At 40.4% G+C, this 19,152-nt stretch overlaps 1 protein-coding gene across 3 annotated transcripts in view; it reads left to right on the top strand.

Moving 5' to 3' along the window:
- The first annotated feature begins 1,569 nt into the window (after positions 1-1,569).
- The window catches only part of si:ch73-63e15.2 (strawberry notch homolog 2), a 75,902-nt gene continuing 58,319 nt past the window's right edge, over positions 1,570-19,152 (top strand). For 2 of the 3 annotated variants that reach the window (XM_010871565.3, XM_020049182.2), the window contains exon 1: positions 1,570-1,733. The gene's annotated coding sequence lies outside the window, so the exon portion shown is untranslated. Of the gene's footprint in view, positions 1,734-6,066; positions 6,113-19,152 lie in introns of all 3 variants that reach the window. The other variant, XM_010871566.3, reaches the window with a different exon arrangement.

The following is a 19,152-nucleotide window of genomic DNA, read 5'->3' as shown; positions in this document are numbered from 1 at the left end:
ATTTGTTGTGAGATGTTCAACCAGGTTTTTTTTTGCATTACACAACTTTTCTAGTGTTTTGGGCATATATTTTTCAAGAATCAATGACATTTCCAAATGTTATATGTTGTCTTTGTATTATTTGAATATAGGGTTTAAATGCTTTGCACATCATTGCATTCTGTTTTTCTTTACATTTTACAGAGCGTCCAAACCTTTTTGGAAACCGGGTTCTAACAGACATTATACTTCTAATATTTCTACAATACACCAGTAGTGATACATCCGCCTATTGTGGGTTTAATGTCTATATTTTTTGTAGATTCTATGAGACATTAAAGTTGTGATTTCGGTATTCCCATGCGTATGCCCATCATTCTGTATTTTCCCATCTATAACTACTTAATACCTAGTCACTTGCGATGTTGAGATGATTTGCTGACATCATTAAACACTACAACTACTCCCAGAAGAGATCACATTTTTATGTATAGTAAAATGAATACATTTCAGCCACAATATTCCCCTATTCCAACAGTTTTTTAACAGAGTTGGATGAAATTTAATTTATAAAAAAAGATAAGAAAAAAAGGTGTCTCCTATACTCCTGAGCTACAGGAATTGCTGATCCAGAGGCAAATACTAAAGTAAAAGGTGATACACCTTTGCGGACGGCACTACATCTGTCTCTCGTCAATGTGTCTGAAGGAAGTTCCCCTGTCTAGGGAAAATTGGGACTGATATACCAGGAAGTCAGTGCCTGACTTTACTGTAAACAAATGGATCTCTTCCAGCTGCATCGTTCAATAACTCAGCACAGAAGGATGGATGCCAGAATGGAAAACTACATGAACACAGCCCCTCTGTTCACTAATATAGGAACAATCTATCTAAATGTATTATTATTAAATATGGTTTATATTTCTTTATCAATGCTGCATTTACAATTAAATCTGTTCAAAGTATAGGATATATTGTGCAACATTATTCAACACCTAATTGACTTGTTCTGTTCTTTTATGTCTGTAATTTGTTAATGAAGTTTTATCATGTGTAAAGTGTAACACAGAACTCAAAAACTCTTGTACTTCTCTGATGTGTCTGTTGCCTATTAAAGAGGCTGTTAGAGCCATCTTTGGTGACTATAACAGCCACCCAACCTACTCATAAATTAACGTTTGGGCCATGCATGCGAAGACAAGATGATCTGCTTATTCCTGGGTCCAGTCAAAATGAAAACGCATGTGAAATTTACTTTCAGTTTTACTATACATCATTTGGAATTCTGTAAGCATGATAATAAATTGAAATACTTTTTAAGATTGATTTCAAAATTTAACAAGCAGCTGACATAGTCACTGATGTTTGTTTTACATCTAGGCCTTTTCAAACAACTTAGGGTAATTGACAGTAGTATTTTAATAGAACAATTGCGTTTATCTTCCAACAACTTGTATCAATGTGACTAGTTGCGTCCCTGTACTTACTTTGACCTTTACTTTATTAAAGGTAAAGTAGACTAACTCACTACAAGCCTCAGCTCAACAGGCCACTATCTCAGTCAGTCTACTGTGACGACAGCAGCGGAAATATCTGCTTTCAATTCAAAATGGCAGCGTCTACCAGGAAGTGAAGAAAACAACTGAAAAGAATAAGTTGGATCAAATTCCTTGTTTCGGTTAATTTAAACGAATAATTCGATTAAAACCTATTTGTGAACGGAGCTGGGATTCAGAATAAGTTACACATTCGTGGTAAGTTGAATTTAAGCTTTTCATGAATCTAAAAACACGGACCGAACGACACATCGGCAGAGCAGCTCAAGCCTCCTTGTCAAGCTACTTGAAATAATTTTCAGCTAACATGCTAGCTAGCTTGGTAGCTAACAGTCGTCGCACTTTGATAGCCCCGATTTGTATAGCTGGCAAGCTAACACTGGTCACTGTATACGTTGTGTTTATTTTGTAGTTGGCCACGACTACTAAACATGTTGCTATCAAATGTAAATGTGTTTAGTTTATAATAGAACTTCTAGATGACGCTCATGTTTGCAAAGTTCTCAATCTTCGGTTTGTTAACGTTATTTCTAGCCAGCTAGCTGACTACGCTTTGTGGTATTTGGTAGCTTAGCTAGCACCTTGGACATTACTGGTACAGCTAGTTAGCTTTGGTTGTCTTTGTACTTAGTTAATTAGCTATTGTTAGCTAGCTATTTCCCGACTTTGTATTGACATAATTTGCTTGCAAAGTACTTCTGCAATAAAATTGTCTCTAATTAATACATGTGGATGGTGCGACCAATGCATGACGTGAATTTACACTTTGGATTGGTATTTGAATATTTCATTTACATAGTTAAATTTTAATACATTCTGTTTGAATGACACTGCTTAATATGGCAAGTGAGTAGCGGTTAGTGATGCTCCATTGACATTTTAGAACGTCATTAAATGAGCTATATACAAGTCTAAACGCAATTTTGTGTAGTTGTGAGATACACAATTAAGTCAAAGGCAAGGCAACACTTCTCGTTTTTCTGAAAGATTGACATATCCATGTGAATTTCGGAGGTTCAGAGACATGGGCACTGGTTAGGTGTACTGTCTCCAGTCACACTGCACTGCAGTCCCACTCCCAGACTTGTCAGTACTTGTGAAGAAAGGAAAAGTTGACACAGGCATTGTACTGAAGCTCTGTGTTTGTTGTAGAGGGAAATAGGGGACAGCAGGCTAGATGCATGTGTCATTGTAGCATGCCTGGATTGTAGATCACTGACAGCTGTGAGCAGGCATTTAGCCCTTAAGCTTTAGTCCTCCTTGTCTGAGTATGTGTGTACTTCAGTGGAACTGTATATGCTTAGAAGTAGAAAGGTTAGCTCTTCTGTCTGCAATCATTTTTTACATTTTATTTTACTTTACATACTCTTTTTGGGGATTTGTTAAAGCCAAAAGTAATGACAATTGCCCATGAAGAAATGTCCATTCTCTTGCAAATCTGTTGCCACTTACACAATTTCTTCCCAGCAGAGTACAATTGCCCCGGTCACTGCACTAGTTGTGAAGAATGCTAACCTAATGCTAACACATCGCTTGGGCTATTTTTCCACTTAAGTAATTTCCCCAAATGAGGATGCTGATTGCGAGGTAAATGCTATGCTGTGTTGCTGAACTTCTTGCTTATCTAGCAACTTGGTCACTGGTCTTGGTGTCATTCACTCCTTCCATTCACTCTACTTCCTAACAACTACTGGATCTTTATGTCAGCAGACAGGCTTTTTAACTATTGGATTGACAGGCAGGAACTGGCCTACTGAGTGAAAACCACAAGCTCCCCTTCTCTTGTCTTTGGCTGCAGTTTACCCCAGAGCTACATCTGTAGATGCCTTTTCTCTTCGTGACAACCTGTGTTTACATCAAGTCAGGGTAAATAAAATAAAAAAAGAACTCCACTGTACTTTTTTTTTGTCACATCCTGTGTCAAAAGAAAAATTATCTTAGGTTATCAGCTAAAATTTAGGTTGTCTTCTGAAGGGGATGTCCTGTATAATCCATTTGAAAAATGTTACAACCAAATTCCCAATACTTGTTTATTCCTTGCTACCCAGCCGAGTGAGTTTAGCCATAGCTTTTACCCAGTCACTGTGCTCCAGTGTGGGGGTGCTGTACTCCTGCTCTCCCCTCCCCCCGATTTGAGGGAGTGTACTAGAGCTCCACCCGTTCTACCGTTCTGTGTAGGGCACAAGGCTCTGTTGTTGAGCACAGATTGGACCATCAACAGGGATATGGAGCAAGGCACGCGTTGCTGTGATTTAATGCATCCAAACGCAGCCAGACCCGCTCTCCACACTCTCGCAGTCAGCTCGCAGCTTTCTCTCCTCTGTCCTGCCATTGAATTTTTGTGCTGTACTACCACTGCTCTCCCATCCAGCCGGAGCTAGTGATAAATCTTGTTTATGGCCTCTGGGCTGTTCGGTGCAAGAGTTGAAAATGAGGAGGAGCAGCAGAGAGGGTGGTTGTGGTAGAAGTAGGGGGCGCAGGGATGGGTAATGGGTTTGACTGTTCTTGCCCTTCCTGGAATATGGCCTTCATTAGGTAATGGTTCATGTATTAAAGATGAACCTGATCTGGCAGAGCCATGGCTTCAGGAGGAAAAAAGGGGACACTGTTCCTACTGCACAGTCAAAGAGTCAAGACACAGAGCCTTTTATAGTTGGCCATGTCCTATGTGTCTCTGCCACTAGAGCCATTCGGAAGATGATTGAAATTAAAGCGAGCTCATTCAGTGCTGTGCCTATTAGTAAGCAGTGGAAAGCTGAGTAGTGTGTCAACATCCTTTTGAAAAGCAAACATTGCAATTTCAACATGGGAATGATCCAGGAAGGAAATAGGGAAATATTAACAACAGAAATGATGGATTAAGATGAATAATGTGTCATTGTCCAGGGGTTGCTTAGATTGGGGTTTGGGACATTTTCATATTTCTTATTTAACACATCCAACCTCATCTAGTTCTTATGAGGTATCTTAAGATGTTTTCATACCATGAGTAGGATTTGCATTAATGAATGACAAAACATGCTTTGCAGTTTTGCTTGTTATCAACGTTCCTGTGAAAGCCTACAGAAATAGGCCTAGATTGTTTTTAGGCCATATCACCCTGTGAACTATCTATATTTTTTCCAACTTAATGGTCATTCATTGTACCACTTTATAAATAATAAATAGTTATTTTTGTATAATAAATGGTTGAATACCCTGCGATTAATAATCTGTTTTTATCTGAGCTAATATATTCAGATGTTGTAATATTATTTTTAAAGGTTAGAAGCGTGACCAGATGGACAAGGACAGGGACAACACGGGGGAGGGGGGGGGGGGGGGTCAGCAGAGTGGCAGCTTAAATCTGCAACACAACCAGGAGGACTATGGACAGGGACAGCAATGAGTCTTTCAAGCCTGGTACTCCACAGGTGTGGGCCAAGACATCATGTCCTCCTAAATTTAAAACCAGGCAGGTGACAGGGAAAATTTGGAAAATTTCCTTAGATCTACAATGATTTATAGTGGAGAAGGAGAACTGACCCTACTCCCCCAGCACAATAATATAGCAGCATAAGACCTTGGGGCTGAGACAGGGGGGTCCAGTGACACTGTGGCCCTATCCGGGGGAGGCCCCGGACAGGGCCCAACAAGCAGGAAATCAATCCACCCACACTGTCAAGTATCAACCAAAGGGACCCCCCACCAATTGCAACCACCCCGAATGAGGGCTGAGTATTGCCAGCAGAGTACAGCCCAATTGCACAAGTGCACAATCGAGAGACAACAAGCCAGAGACTCTGCCCCCGAATGGCATTAGAGGGAGGGCATCCCAGTGGCGATGAGAGCCCACCTGGCAAGACAGCAAGGGTGGACATACAAACGTTTAGTGTATTTATGCATTTTACACACCTTCAGCATTAATTAAATAACTAAACATTCAGAGGTATTTAGGATATGCATTTTCCTATCAGAATTACTCCATGAGGTAAGGTTAAAAACAGAGTGGCTGTGTCTTTTACTAGAAGTTACTGGCAATGGACTACAAATTATCTTTTGCTGCTTTATGACAACGGGTCATAATATTGCATTTGCATTCAGTAAAATTTGCCAAATGTGCAAATGGTTTGCGAAGATTGCCAAGATTAAATGAAGTGCTTGCTGAGGCTATTAAAAAATGTTTGTTTTGAAAGGTGAGCATATACTGGATATTTCATTATTTTTATGTGAGCTACAAGAGAATGTGCAGTCCTGTATAGGTTACAAAAGTTTAGGCAATAGAACACTTAATGGTTTGTTTTAAATTAAAAGCTAGCCTCTGATATTTGTAGAAACATTTAAATACACTCATTGTGTTCTGGGTAACAAGGTCTTAACCAATGTAGGACTTCTTTGTCTGTTGTTAATCTTTTATATTGCTTTATTCCAGAAAATTGCTCCATGCACATAACCCATCCTGTTATTAAAAATATGATTGAATTTGCCTGGGTATACAGGATAAGAAGTGACAAAGTATTGGTATTGGCTAAGCATTTTCATGTCATTTCAGTACTTTGAAGATCATGCTAGCAGAGGCTGGGAAAGTTGTTCACCATGTAAGTAAGGGCTGCTTGATTGCCCCCCTCTCACCTCCCGTTGGTCGCCTGGCTACGTAAAAACCTGGGACTGGGTTAGTGCACGATTCCGTATGTGACATAAGTGATGTCGTCGTTCTGACTTTGAACTAGGCACTAAGATCTCTGACTCTTCTTTCTAAGGCTGGGCTCTTCAGGGTCAATTGGAATTAACATTCTCAGGAGATGAGCTCATGTGTTTGGCTTGGGTGGATTATCTCGAACTTCCATCTCGCATTGGGCTCACCTATGTAGAAGGGCTGTCATTTAAGCCTGTTTGTCACAGCTTTGACAATGCTGACTTTATTTTGAATTAAGAACAATCTTGGAGAGGTCCCACCAAGGAACTGTAACATACTGAGACCTTGATACTAGAAGGTTCTTTCTGCACAAATGACATTGAGCGATTTAGTGTCAATGTATGAACAGATCTCAGAACTGTTTTGGAGCATATTCTTCTTTGAGAACTGAAAAAGGGCCCTTACAAGAAGAATTTCAACTTTTAAAATAGAGGAACAATTGTTTGTTCCTCAAACTGAAAGTGGGCTAAGTGCCAAATTAAACTGTAATCCATGATTCTGTGTTCATTACAAACATCAGCTAAAATTAGTCATAGCTGGTTGACAATCCATGAAGTAATTTGTGTTTTTGCAGATGTTTAAGATCATAATAATCTCCAAACCAACTGAAATCAACTCCATATTTGGTTTGATGCTATTTAAAGGGGATCTGACCATTAAACATGCTCATCTGCCCTGATCACTTGTGTATATTTTTCTGCCAGTGGTAAATTACATTAATTGCTGTTTAAATAACTGAGTTGTGTATTGTAGTTTCTCTTGGCTCCTGCACCCTTTTTAGGGTAAATATAAATCTAAAAAGGTTGATAAAAATGTAATCATTATTTAAAAGAAACCTATATTTGCGTGCCCAACAGCCATTTAATATAAGTCCTGAGACATTCGAAATTTTTTTTTTGGCAGATGTGACTGCAGATAGAACTGTATGGTTATGAAATATTAATGTGCATAAAATGTTAAGTGATTTAATTAAAAAGGTAGTGAGTAGGACTGCATCTATCACATGTCCATCGACATTGCAGTGTTGTTGCCAGTGTGCCATTTCTTTGAAACATCTCAGCTTTTTAAAAAATGTTTTAAATACAAGCTGTTTTAAATTACAGGTAAATCCTTTCCTGCTATGATATGTAGTATCGTAACAAATATGGAGAATGATAGTGTTTTCTTTTTTACAAAAATTGATAATTTCAGGTGCCGACACCTCTCTTTCAGAAACAGTGGGAAATGCTGTGGCCTCTAAATGGCTTAACTCAATTGGCTAGTTTTTCTGTTAGTAAAGAATTGGGTGGGTTAAGCCTGCTGCCACGATTGGATTAGATTTAGGGCATCTCTGTCTCTCGCTCTGTCTGTCGGTCGCTCGCTCACTCGGTTGGTCAGTCTTCTGGGCATACTTAGTTAGAACTAATCCATTTGTCTACATCAACATACAAAATTCATACAGTATTGTGCAAAACTCTTAATCCCCCTGAGAAAAAGTGTTTAAAACCTTTTATCTGAGCAGTCCGTGTTCGTGTGTAGAAAAACGTTCCGATTGGAGTGAACACAGAAATGTGAATACAATGAAACATAACAAATAATTTGTTTTCTGTGTCCTCCCTTAGAATTCAATTTGCTTTGGTGGATTGTCATGTAATTTTTTAAGCATGTTCTTTGTTGCCAGAGGACTCTGCCAGATGCTGATCAAACATTTTACTGCATTTCCTTCTGTTCCTCAAGAAAGTGACTTAAGTACTGTTCATCATTTGCTGAAAACTTTAGGGGTTTTTCACTGTTTTCATCTTGCCCTTTTTCTTCAATTTGTTTTGGATGTCTCACTAGAAATGAAAACAGAAATTAATGTTGACAACACTAAATTAATGGTCTACTGTTAATTGTCCTTCTGTTGATTTGTATTGATTAAAATGTTAGTGTTTTAAGAGAAAGTGTTGGGCATTTGTGCGGAACCGCTTTCTGACCGGTGAGTAATTGCGAAATGCTGTAATCGTTTTTTTACTGGAAAAACTCCTACCTTCTGCAGCTTTAAATGGACCGAGCGCCAACACAACCCTTTGACCCAAACAGTGTTCCATGGTGAACAAAACGATAAAGCCCGTATTTGCACATATAAGTTTACCAACTGTACTAATCAGTTATAATGTAGCTGATATTGTGATTTGTTTCACAGCACTAGAAATCGTCACGTTTTGACATTGTGATAATAATTCACAGATAATTGACAGTTGCCTTTCCCTTAGGCCTCCACCTGTGAACAATTGAAGTTGCTATCGCATTTTCTGCATAAGCCCCCAGTGTTGCAGGTTCTTTGGCTATGCTCTGAATCTGAAGGAAAATGTATACAAAAGGGCGTTCTACCAATGTCAGAGATGAAGTATTTGGATATCCCCGTAAGAACAATTTGATTAATAATGAGGATGTAGAAGCTGCATCACCACACCCAACCACTGCTGAAAAAAGCCTTTCTTGTAACTAGGCACTCAAACAAGAAAGAGACGTGAGAATCCTCAGCCAACAATCACTTTGATGGAGCTAGAGAGTTCTGTGGCTTAGAGTTGAGTCATGTTGCACCAGTTAACTATATCAGGTGCTCTGCTTAACACTAGCCTGCATGAAAGGGTGGCAAGAAAGAAGCTGTTACTCAAGAAGCATATTTGGAGTTTGCAGGAAAGCATGAGCGTGACCGAGCTGCAATGCGGGAACAGGCAGTGTGGACAGAGCTACAGCTTTTTGGCCAAAACTCAATGCAGGTCAATGATCCCAAGGCCTAAGCAATATTGGTGTGGCTCAAGAAAATACATTGGAAACACCTACAATGCTTGAGTTAAAATCCTGATCTCAGTCCCTCTGAGAATATTTTGGTGCTATTTAAAACAATGCTTGTACATAATTACCCCAAAAGACCTACCAAATATTAATGTGTGAGGTTTGAAGGTAATGTGTTACCTTTTCATAATTTCATTGTGTTTTAAAATTAAAATGTATATTGAAATGTAATTTACAATTCTGTAATGAGAGATTAGGCTAGGTATGTTTCATATTTTTGAAGGGACTATATAGTAACTTTTGTTGTTCAGTTTTGGCTATGTTTAGACCTAAGGATTTCAGCTGCGTCATTGCAGTTCAGGTCCTGGTAGCCAACCATGTCACGCCGAGGGTGGTGCAAATTGGCTCCGCACTGTCTGGGGTTGATGGGTGGAACGGCTGATGGGGCTGCCTCGGTGAGGCACTCTAGCAACACCTTGTGGTAGGTCAGGCACTTGCAGGCTCAATCTACAGTGTTGACAAGAGAACTTGCTCTCCAACAAGAATGGGGAGTGCTTCCTGGTTGTGCGAGCAGTGTCATATGAAGCAGTGGCTTTGCGAAATGTGTGTCAGAGGACAAATTTGTCAATCTTGAGCTCTTTCTCACACTCTAGAGTTGCTGGGATGAGGCCGGGCCTTAATTGTCAGTTGAAATTGGAGGGCAGAAAATGTGACTGTCCCTGTTGTTGCGACTGTTGCATGGAAACTTATTGAAAGCATTTCTGTTACGCTTTGATGTCAGACAACCGTAGAATGTTCAGGATTTAAGCATGTCATAAGACGAGATGATGGTGGACATTTCGACTGAGGGATTGGCCAGACTTTAATGCATTACTGCAAGCATCAAATGGTTGGTTGGAGGGAATATGACACCAGGCTTTGTTACCTTTCAGATATATATCAGATATTTGGGAAAAATTCTTAGGGGCATTATACCATTTGTGTGTGCCTGAGAAGGGATGGGATCGTCCAGAGTTACTAGGCCACTTGTAGTGTCTCTGCCGTTTCTTTTTGCTTTCCTCTTCCACACAATCCAAGCTCCCCCACTCATCCATCACTGGCCGGTCTCTGGTTGACGACGGCACTGGCCGGTCTCTGGTTGACGACGGCACTGGCCGGTCTCTGGTTGACGACGGCACTGGCCGGTCTCTGGTTGACGACGGCACTGGCCGGTCTCTGGTTGACGACGGCACTGGCCGGTCTCTGGTTGACGACGGCACTGGCCGGTCTCTGGTTGACGACGGCACTGGCCGGTCTCTGGTTGACGACGGCACTGGCCGGTCTCTGGTTGACGACGGCACTGGCCGGTCTCTGGTTGACGACGGCACTGGCCGGTCTCTGGTTGACGACGGCACTGGCCGGTGTGGCTCCAGAGAGAATGGAACAGAAACCCCATCAGTCCCTTTTTTTTTTATTCCAACAGTGGACAGGTTCTATCTTGAAAGCAAGTAGACACTGTCAGACATGTTGATCTTAACTTAGTAATGGGTGTGTGTTTAGTGAGAAGAGGATGTGAAGGATAAAGTGGTGTTAACAGAATCTTGAATTCAATACTGATATGAGGTTTAGTGTCAGTCTTCAGTATCAAAATTATACCACAAATAAAGGTTAATTAATCAATCAGATTAATCATAAATTATTGACTCCCTTTTCATAAATAACAGCCAGATACAGTACATTTTCCAAGTTTTGTAATGACTCATTAGGTTAATGGGTAGTTTAACGTTACACGCTGTCTGTCACACCTGCAGCGAATGGAGTTAAACGCATAGGCAACATTGCGAAAGGCCAAGTGTATGTTCATGTGTTAATTTGCTTGAGTACAGTGCAATACATTTAATACTATTTAGAATACGTTTTGTTTGCACTTAAAAAAAATAAACAATGCTTACGAGGAGCTTTAGGTCTACAAGAATTGGGCAGTAGTGGGGAAAAAACACCAATAACTGCTAATTAATAATCTTGTTCGTCATAATTAGGGTCTTAACATGTTTTTTTTTCTCAATTGTAATTCAATAACTTTCTCTGCAGCCACTTTGGTTATAGTAATTGATTCTCAGTTTAACACATTGTTTTAATTAATGGTGTGTAATCAAATGCTTAATACATTAACAATTGTATTGCTAATACTATTAGCAAGGGGCCTACACCATAATACTGTGATACCGTAATATTTTTAGAAACGGCTATCATACCATGAGAATCTCATACCGTTACACCCCTAGTCAAAATATACTTTGTGTCCGTGAATTTAGTTTTTAAGCATCAGTTTTTAAGCTTAGGAGCACGGTTAAAAACGGTTTGGCTGTTCTTTTGCAGGCTTATCAACCCTGCTTTGTTTTGACGCTGGATGCTATCCTTGAATCCTGCTAGTGAGACCAGCCATTAAGTATTCTGCCTGACAAGTAGTCCGGTTCCCTCTGGCCTAGATCAGAATGGCCCTGATGGTATTTAACACCATCCTATTCAGAACATATCCTGAAGTGATTATGAGATGACTGAAGTTCATCAAAGAGAACCACCATTTATCATCTGAGGGTGGCAGTTGGGGTGTAAAGTAGGGGTCGACCGATAATGTTTTTTTCATGCCCGATACCGATAGCAATTTTATATATATTTTTATATTTCCTTTAAAAAGGATTTTTTTTACTGTCCAAATTGTTGTGATGTGCAAGAATTAACGTTCTGTCAAGTTTTTTGCTAGTCAGCTGACCAAATTAACAGTAAACAAACTTGTTGAAGTTAGGCTAGCTATCGCATTCAAATAACATTAGCAAATTAATTCAAGACTCAACATTTGCTACTTGTGTGTTCATGTAGTTTGCTAGGTAGCCAGTAAAGTGAAAATGATAGGCAACAGAATTTCCTTACACTGAGGTGAAATCTTGAACATTAGCAAAGTTGACGTTACTTTTGCGTAACCTAGCTACCCTCATGTAAAAACATTAAAAACAAATATGGGCGTGTATTCTGTTTTATATTGTTACCATATGAATGTTAGTTATATAGTTGCATTTGCTGTGATGTTTTTAAACAAAAAAATCACTGCATAAGTAAACTCAAATGTTAGCGTTAGCTATCTTTTACTGCAACAAAGAGCATTTGGCAGGGGCTTTTTGCATATCAGATGTGGCTGATTTATCATGTTTTCCCTATTAAACGGGGGTTTGGAAAAATATTAAGTCTTTTTTTCTGCTATTAGGCTACTGTACACCAAAGCATTAGTTCAGGCTTTTCTGTCTGAGTGACATAGTCCACAAAAATTTAGCTGGGTATAGTCATCACAGAAAAATATCATTATGAGGGTAATGTTTGTTGCAATGGCAGTTTAGATTGTTGTGATGTTTATAGCAACATCAGCATTCTTACCTCTCGTCTCAGCCATGTATCCCTCTGCGTTCTTCCTTCACATGTCTCTCTCACAAATATGACAGTGTTGACTGGCTATTTACTTGTGATGTATAACCCATCTGATAATTCTGCGGGCGGGACATTGACTCCATACAAGCAAAAATCATTGAGATATGCGGCTGCCAGCGAAGCGCATTTAAATGAAGTATTTTATCAGCGGTTGTATCAGACAAATGAACGACTCCGATTATTGTAAAAAGTATGCATATCGCAATTATTGGGAAGGCTCATAATCAGTCAACCCCTAGTGTAAAGAGAGGTGTTGTACCCAGTTTCCCACCCAGGAGTCCAAAAGCCTGTTACACACTCTCCAATCTGTGAATAAGGTGGAGCTAGCTACATTTGCAGGTTTATCAGATCATATCTCATGATGCACCCTTACTGTCAGTCTGCGTCTCACTCCCCCTTTTTGGGGGTTCCCTTCCTGTCCAATCAGCTCAGAGCAGATGTTTGCACTGAAAGTGACTGGTGCTGGCTTGTTTTGGCACTGAGTCATTGATGATCATGTACAGTATATGAGGGGGGTTGGGGGTGTCTGCTGATAAAGCAGTCAGCTGACCTGGCTCTGGCCCACCACACACCTTCACTTAGAACTGGGTCAATCATCTCTGCCAACACACCGGTCTGCCGACTATGTGTGTGAACGCGTGCCTCCTTCTGGGCATCCCGTTTTGCCACACACCATGCTTGCTTGCTCACCGACTGGCTCACTCACACACATGGGGGATAGGTTAACCTTGTTTTTTTTGCCTTTTTGGGGGTAAAGCACTGGTGTAACATCCACAACATCAGAGAGTCCGGGTGCACGACGAGGGGTCGCTCTTAATCCAGCCTGACATTTATATTAATGACTGCCCCTTTCTGGCCTGGAAATGGATTTTGGCTAACAAATCTGAGTAAATATGTTGAATTTCAGAATCCCTGTGTGGCCCTCCAGCCAAGACGTTTATCATGCCCTATTACAGGCTGGAATAAGGTGCCCAGGCCGTTTGTAATGCAGCCTAAGGAAGGATGGGTCGAGCCGAGTGGATCATTTTGCTCTTTGATGTTCTCTAGCTTTGATCTATTTATGTTGAACTGATGGATTGTGGGGCTCTAGCGTCATTGGTCAATATTTGGAGGTTTTCCGTTCCCCTGGTCTCTCCACCACAAGAGAAGACTAATTCTGTCTCACTGTAATATTCCTCAACACTCTGTTGGTAAGTTCCATACAGTGCATGTCTAATGCCACTGGGGACAGTCACAGTAATGATATTCGGCTCTCAAATTGCCAATTGGCCTTCCTGTGGGTTTCACGTTGAAGTGACTTAATGTGATTTCTCTAAAGTGACAATCCCTACACTCCTTAATGCAGATAGACAGGCTGTTGATGCATGTCACTGTATATTTGCAGAGTCCAACATTAACGCTAGCCTGCTGGCTTGGGGCCAGTGAACACTTGCCCGGCGTGTTGATCTCACAATTTCCACAATTTTCTAGCTACTCAAGCTTTTAGTTAGAAAAGTTTTTGTCTAGCTATACTATACTTGCCATTATTCTGCGATAATATAAATTTAGACTGAGACTCACAACCTACTTATCAAATTTCATTGCTTTGCATGCAAGTATTGTTATTATTTTTATATTATTATATAAAGATAAATGTAGAAGTTTGGTGACCGAGGCAGAGTGTATATCCTTATATTGCATACTTATATTACACAGCTTTTTAATTTTTTTTTATTTTTTTTTACTGTTTTCCACTTTGTAGGACATTGTAAGACATCAAAACCATGAAATCTAGGGATTCGTGTAGTAACCAAAAAAGTCTTAAATCAAATTACATTTGTTTTAGATTATTCAAAGTATCCACCCTTTGCTTTGATGATAGATTTGCACAATCTTGGCATTCTCTCCACCAGCTTCATGAGGTAGTAACCTGGAATGCTTTTTGTAATTTATAAGTGTTACAACGAGTAACTAAATAATTTTAATTAACATGTTTAATTCTTTTTGAGGAGCATTCTGGACATATAATCTTTTCTTTCATCACATTGGTAATAATAAAAAGATAACAGTCAACAAAAACAGTCAAGACATATTTCACATTCAAACAAAACTCTAACTCATTCATCCCGAACAGGGCAAATGGCCGGTCCGTCTTAGTTACTAGGTATGATGGTGTTATAAGTTGTGCTTTCGCCCAATGGGCATCTGCGTTTAAATTCCTGATCAGTATGACCAAGGGCCCTGAAGACGGATTGTCAGCCACCCACTTAGCTGTCATGCAGACCAGGTGCTGTGTGCTATTGGCATGGCTGGTCAGGGACTGTTTGTGAAAGTTGTCAGCGCCTTTGTAAAAAGACCCACATTTGTCCGCTCTTGCTGCAAACCTACAAAAGATGAGTCGTATTTCTTTCCACTGAGCTAAAAACGTTTGCTTTCTTTTGAGCTTGTAGTTATCCTTCACAGTTTTTAAATGTTATATTAAAAAACAATACCAGACAGCCACGCGTCACATCACTGCTCAACTCTTGACTGGCAAACAGCACCGCCGAAGAGCTGCAAAGTATTTATTTGTGGGATTACGAGATACCTGGAGGATGTCGAGTGTATAATGCAATTGTACTCTTTTTCAGTTTCAGTATTTTATGCAGTGGTCCGTCGGGACAGTGACTTGCTAGTTTTATTAGTCCTGACTTTTTACTGCCCAGGGGCCATCGTTATTGTCGAGCCCTGAATGATAGATTCTCTGAGCTTATTTGAGCTGTTCTTGCTGTAATATTAACTACAAATTGTCACCCTCCGTGTATGCACCCTAACACTTTAAGAAGGAACAAAATCCAAATATGTACTTTTAGCAAGGCACACCGGTTAAAATGCATTCCCAAAGACTACCCCATGATGCTGGTTGAGAGAATGCAAAGTGCTTCATGAAGGCAAAGTATGGCTGCTTTGAAGAATCTGCAATATCAAATTAATTTGGATTTTTTGGACACTTTTTTTGGTTACTGCATGATTCCATGTGTTAATTTATAGTTTACATGTCTTCGCTATTATTCTACAATTTGGAAAATGGAAAGTAAGAAATACCCTTCAATGAGTAGGCGTTTAACCGTTTGACGTGTAATATGTATACTTTTATAAGCAAGTATCCAGGCCAGTAGGGATTGTTTGGGTCTGTTGTATGTGACCAAGTCATCCAGCCTTTCTTAATATTTTGTGTCAGACTCATTCTGATGGTACTTCCAAAAATCTGTATGTATGACAGAACAACTTAGTGTGCATCCTGATTTATATTTGAATGGTTTCACACTAACAACGCAGGCTCTTGACTAACAATTTCCATCCCTTTTGATTGTGCTGTGGATTTGGTTACTGTCATTTGATCTATGTATACTGTGTGTGTGTGTGTGTGTTACACACACACACACACACACACACTCACCTAAAGGATTATTAGGAACACCTGTTCAATTTCTCATTAATGCAATTATCTAATCAACCAATCACATAGCAGTTGCGTCAATGCATTTAGGGGTTGTGGTCCTGTTCAAGACAATCTCCTGAACTCCAAACTGAATGACTGAAATAACCAGTCGTTACAACCGAGGTATGCAGCAAAGCATTTGTGAAGCCACAACACGCACAACCTTGAGGCGGGTGGGCTACAACAGCAGAAGACCCCACCGGGTACCACTCATCTCCACTACAAATAGGAAAGAGGCTACAATTTGCACAAGCTCACCAAAATTGGACAGTTGAAGACTGGTAGAATGTTGCCTGGTCTGATGAGTCTCGATTTCTGTTGAGTCAGAATTTGGTGTAAACAGAATGAGAACATGGATCCATCATGCCTTGTTACCATTGTGCAGGCTGGTGGTGGTGGTGTAATGTTGTGGGGGATGTTTTCTTGGCACACTTTAGGCCCCTTAGTGCCAATTGGGCATCGTTTAAGTGCCACGGCCTACCTGAGCATTGTTTCTAACCATGTCCATCCCTTTATGACCACCATGTACCAATCCTCTGATGGCTACTTCCAGCAGGATAATGCACCATGTCACAAAGCTCGAATCATTTCAAATTGGTTTCTTGAACATGACAATGAGTTCACTGTACTGAAATAGCCCCCACAGTCACCAGATCTCAACCCAATAGAGCATCTTTGGGATGTGGTGGAACGGGAGCTTCGTGCCCTGGATGTGCATCCCACAAATCTCCATCAACTGCAAGATGCTATCCTATCAATATGGGCCAACATTTCTAAAGAATGCTTTCAGCACCTTGTTGAATCAATGCCACGTAAAATTAAGGCAATTCTGAAGGCGAAAGGGGGTCAAACACAGTATTAGTATGGTGTTCCTTAAAATCATTTAGGTGAGTGTATATTATTATTATTTATTATTATTTTTCCTTGCCTCCTGTCTCTGAAACTTCTACACTATGTCTCTGGGCCTCTGTGCCGCTCCGTGGAAAATGGTGTGTTGAAAAAAAAAAAGTGATGATTAATAATGCTGACTATTTTGAATGACTGCTGTGTTTCCCAGGGAAATAACTTGTCCATTTTATGAATTTTTCATTAGTTGGCTAATGACTCAAGCATGTCAGGCCATCATAACCACCAACCCACTGGTTTAATTTTGCCTAGCATGGCTCTGTAGTCATGTTTGCAGTGTGAGCGGACACTGGTAGTCAGGAATTGGAAGACTTTGACCTAGGTTGGAAGAAGTGTCCTCAATTTCAGGTCTGAGATTGGAACTCGGCAACCGGGACAGGTGTGTGGTTTACAAGCCAATACTTGCTGTCATCGTTTCTAAATATTATTTTCCAATATAATGTGGATATAAAAATAGATTTTTATCCTCCACGTGTGTCACCTTGCATGCCCTGGTCTTGTTAGCCTTGTTAATGAAGATGAAGGGCGTCTGTATGTTAAGGGATTTCTACTATGCCTTAAGCAAGATTTAAAGCCTTATCTTAGGTGTGAGGAAAGACAGGTGTTTTAACGTGTGGAGGTGGAGGCCTGCCAGCAGTGTGGTAGAGATGCCAGATACACTGAGGCATGCTCCCCATACCACTGTGGGCTGCTTTTTTGCCCATGGGCACAGGCCAGATCCAGGGTTCGTTTACCCCTTCAAATCCTAACCAGAGCCCATTAAAATGGAAAACACTAAACTGAATGACCCTAGATTATAAAGAAGCCTCAGAACAGGCTGTTGTTCCTTTATATTTTCATAGAAGTGGTCCTCGTGATTGCTTAAACGTGATTTAACAGTCACACGTTCCTTGGTGACTCCCATGTGCTTCAGCTGGCAGGCCGAGACTTGATAGGAAAGACTGGCCTTAACCCCTGTCTTCCTGGTTTGCCGGCACTCACAACACTGTGGGGAAACTGCCATAGGAAATACGATGTTGCAACAAAATGTGATGTTTACAGGCGCTTATTATTCAATGTGAACTGTCTCAAGTGTGAACTGTGATGTAATATTTGGGAATTATTTTTCCTTCCCCATTTTGATAGCTTTAGTCCTGTGGTTGAGCTTGTGAGGTCTTTCATCTCAGGTATGGTTTTTAAATCCACACCTCACCCCATTGATTTATATCACTTTAGACCACCCAGAAGGGTGTCTGGGGAGGGGGGCACCCGCCTTACAAACAATTAACAGATTACACTGTAGAGTCAAACCTGGCTGTGTCCTGAAATGAACCCCTCTCTCTGGCCTCTCTGTACACCAAGTCTTTAACTGCTTGACACTAAAACAGGGCTTTAAAGTGCACCCGTTTCACCTGTAAATGTCCCTAAATGGTTTGCTGTTCAACCAATATTTCGTTATCTGTCAAAGTCAACTTGGTGATGTCATAATGACGACAAAATATTTAGCCACCAATTATTTATGTTCTTTACAGATGGTATTGTTCTTCCAAGCCTCATTAATGTCCTTTAGACCACAGCTTCATCAGCTGTCATTGACGATGCATTGAGTAAAATGCTCAGTTGCACGCAAATGGAATATTCAGACGTATTTTGACAATGTGCCATAGTTGTATAACTTGTATAACAAAATGTCATGGCTTTCTCTCTCTGCTCCTACATTTATCAGCCTGTATAAAAGCTCAGCAAAGCCCTGAAAATAATGACACAACAAATTATAACACAACAATACTCTTTTGGCAGTAATCCATCATAGCTTGTTTACCATCTTTTTAAGTAGTGAGCCATTTTGTTTTCAGCTGTTTTACTTCAGCGACATTTTGTTGTGGCTCTCAAATGCTGAGCAATGTGTTTGGCACATCAAATCCCAATACATAGAGAATGGTGAGAATCATGAAACTGCAACAGGTTTACATACTGTATCCACACCTCAGTGTTGTAAATCGTACCCTGATGTCCCTGGCAGTTCCCTGCCACAAGTGTAGAATTACGGTGTCACCATTATAGCATTACAGTGTTACTATTTCCACAAATTGGGTCCCACTCACCACTCTAGAATCCCCCACCCTTTTTGCAATGCATTTATAAATCCCAATTTTGTCTAGTACCTTTTAATCTTAGAACTAGGTAATGGTTTCCTTGTGTCTCCTTGCTGAGGGGAATGAAGCCCTCTATTGTTTAGCCACGCCTCTCCGTCTTCCAGTGTCGGGGAGTTTTCTTCTCTTTCAGTAATCATAATGGGCCTTACAGGAAGAGGACAGTTGGTAGCCCAATAATGATCTCTATCGATTGTCCTCCGAGACATTGGGCCGCGAAAGATG

The sequence above is a fragment of the Esox lucius genome, chromosome 8 (assembly GCF_011004845.1).
Source record: "Esox lucius isolate fEsoLuc1 chromosome 8, fEsoLuc1.pri, whole genome shotgun sequence".
Taxonomy (NCBI): domain Eukaryota; kingdom Metazoa; phylum Chordata; class Actinopteri; order Esociformes; family Esocidae; genus Esox; species Esox lucius.
Note: the sequence above shows the minus strand (reverse complement) of the source record. Positions and strands in the feature narration are given on the sequence as shown.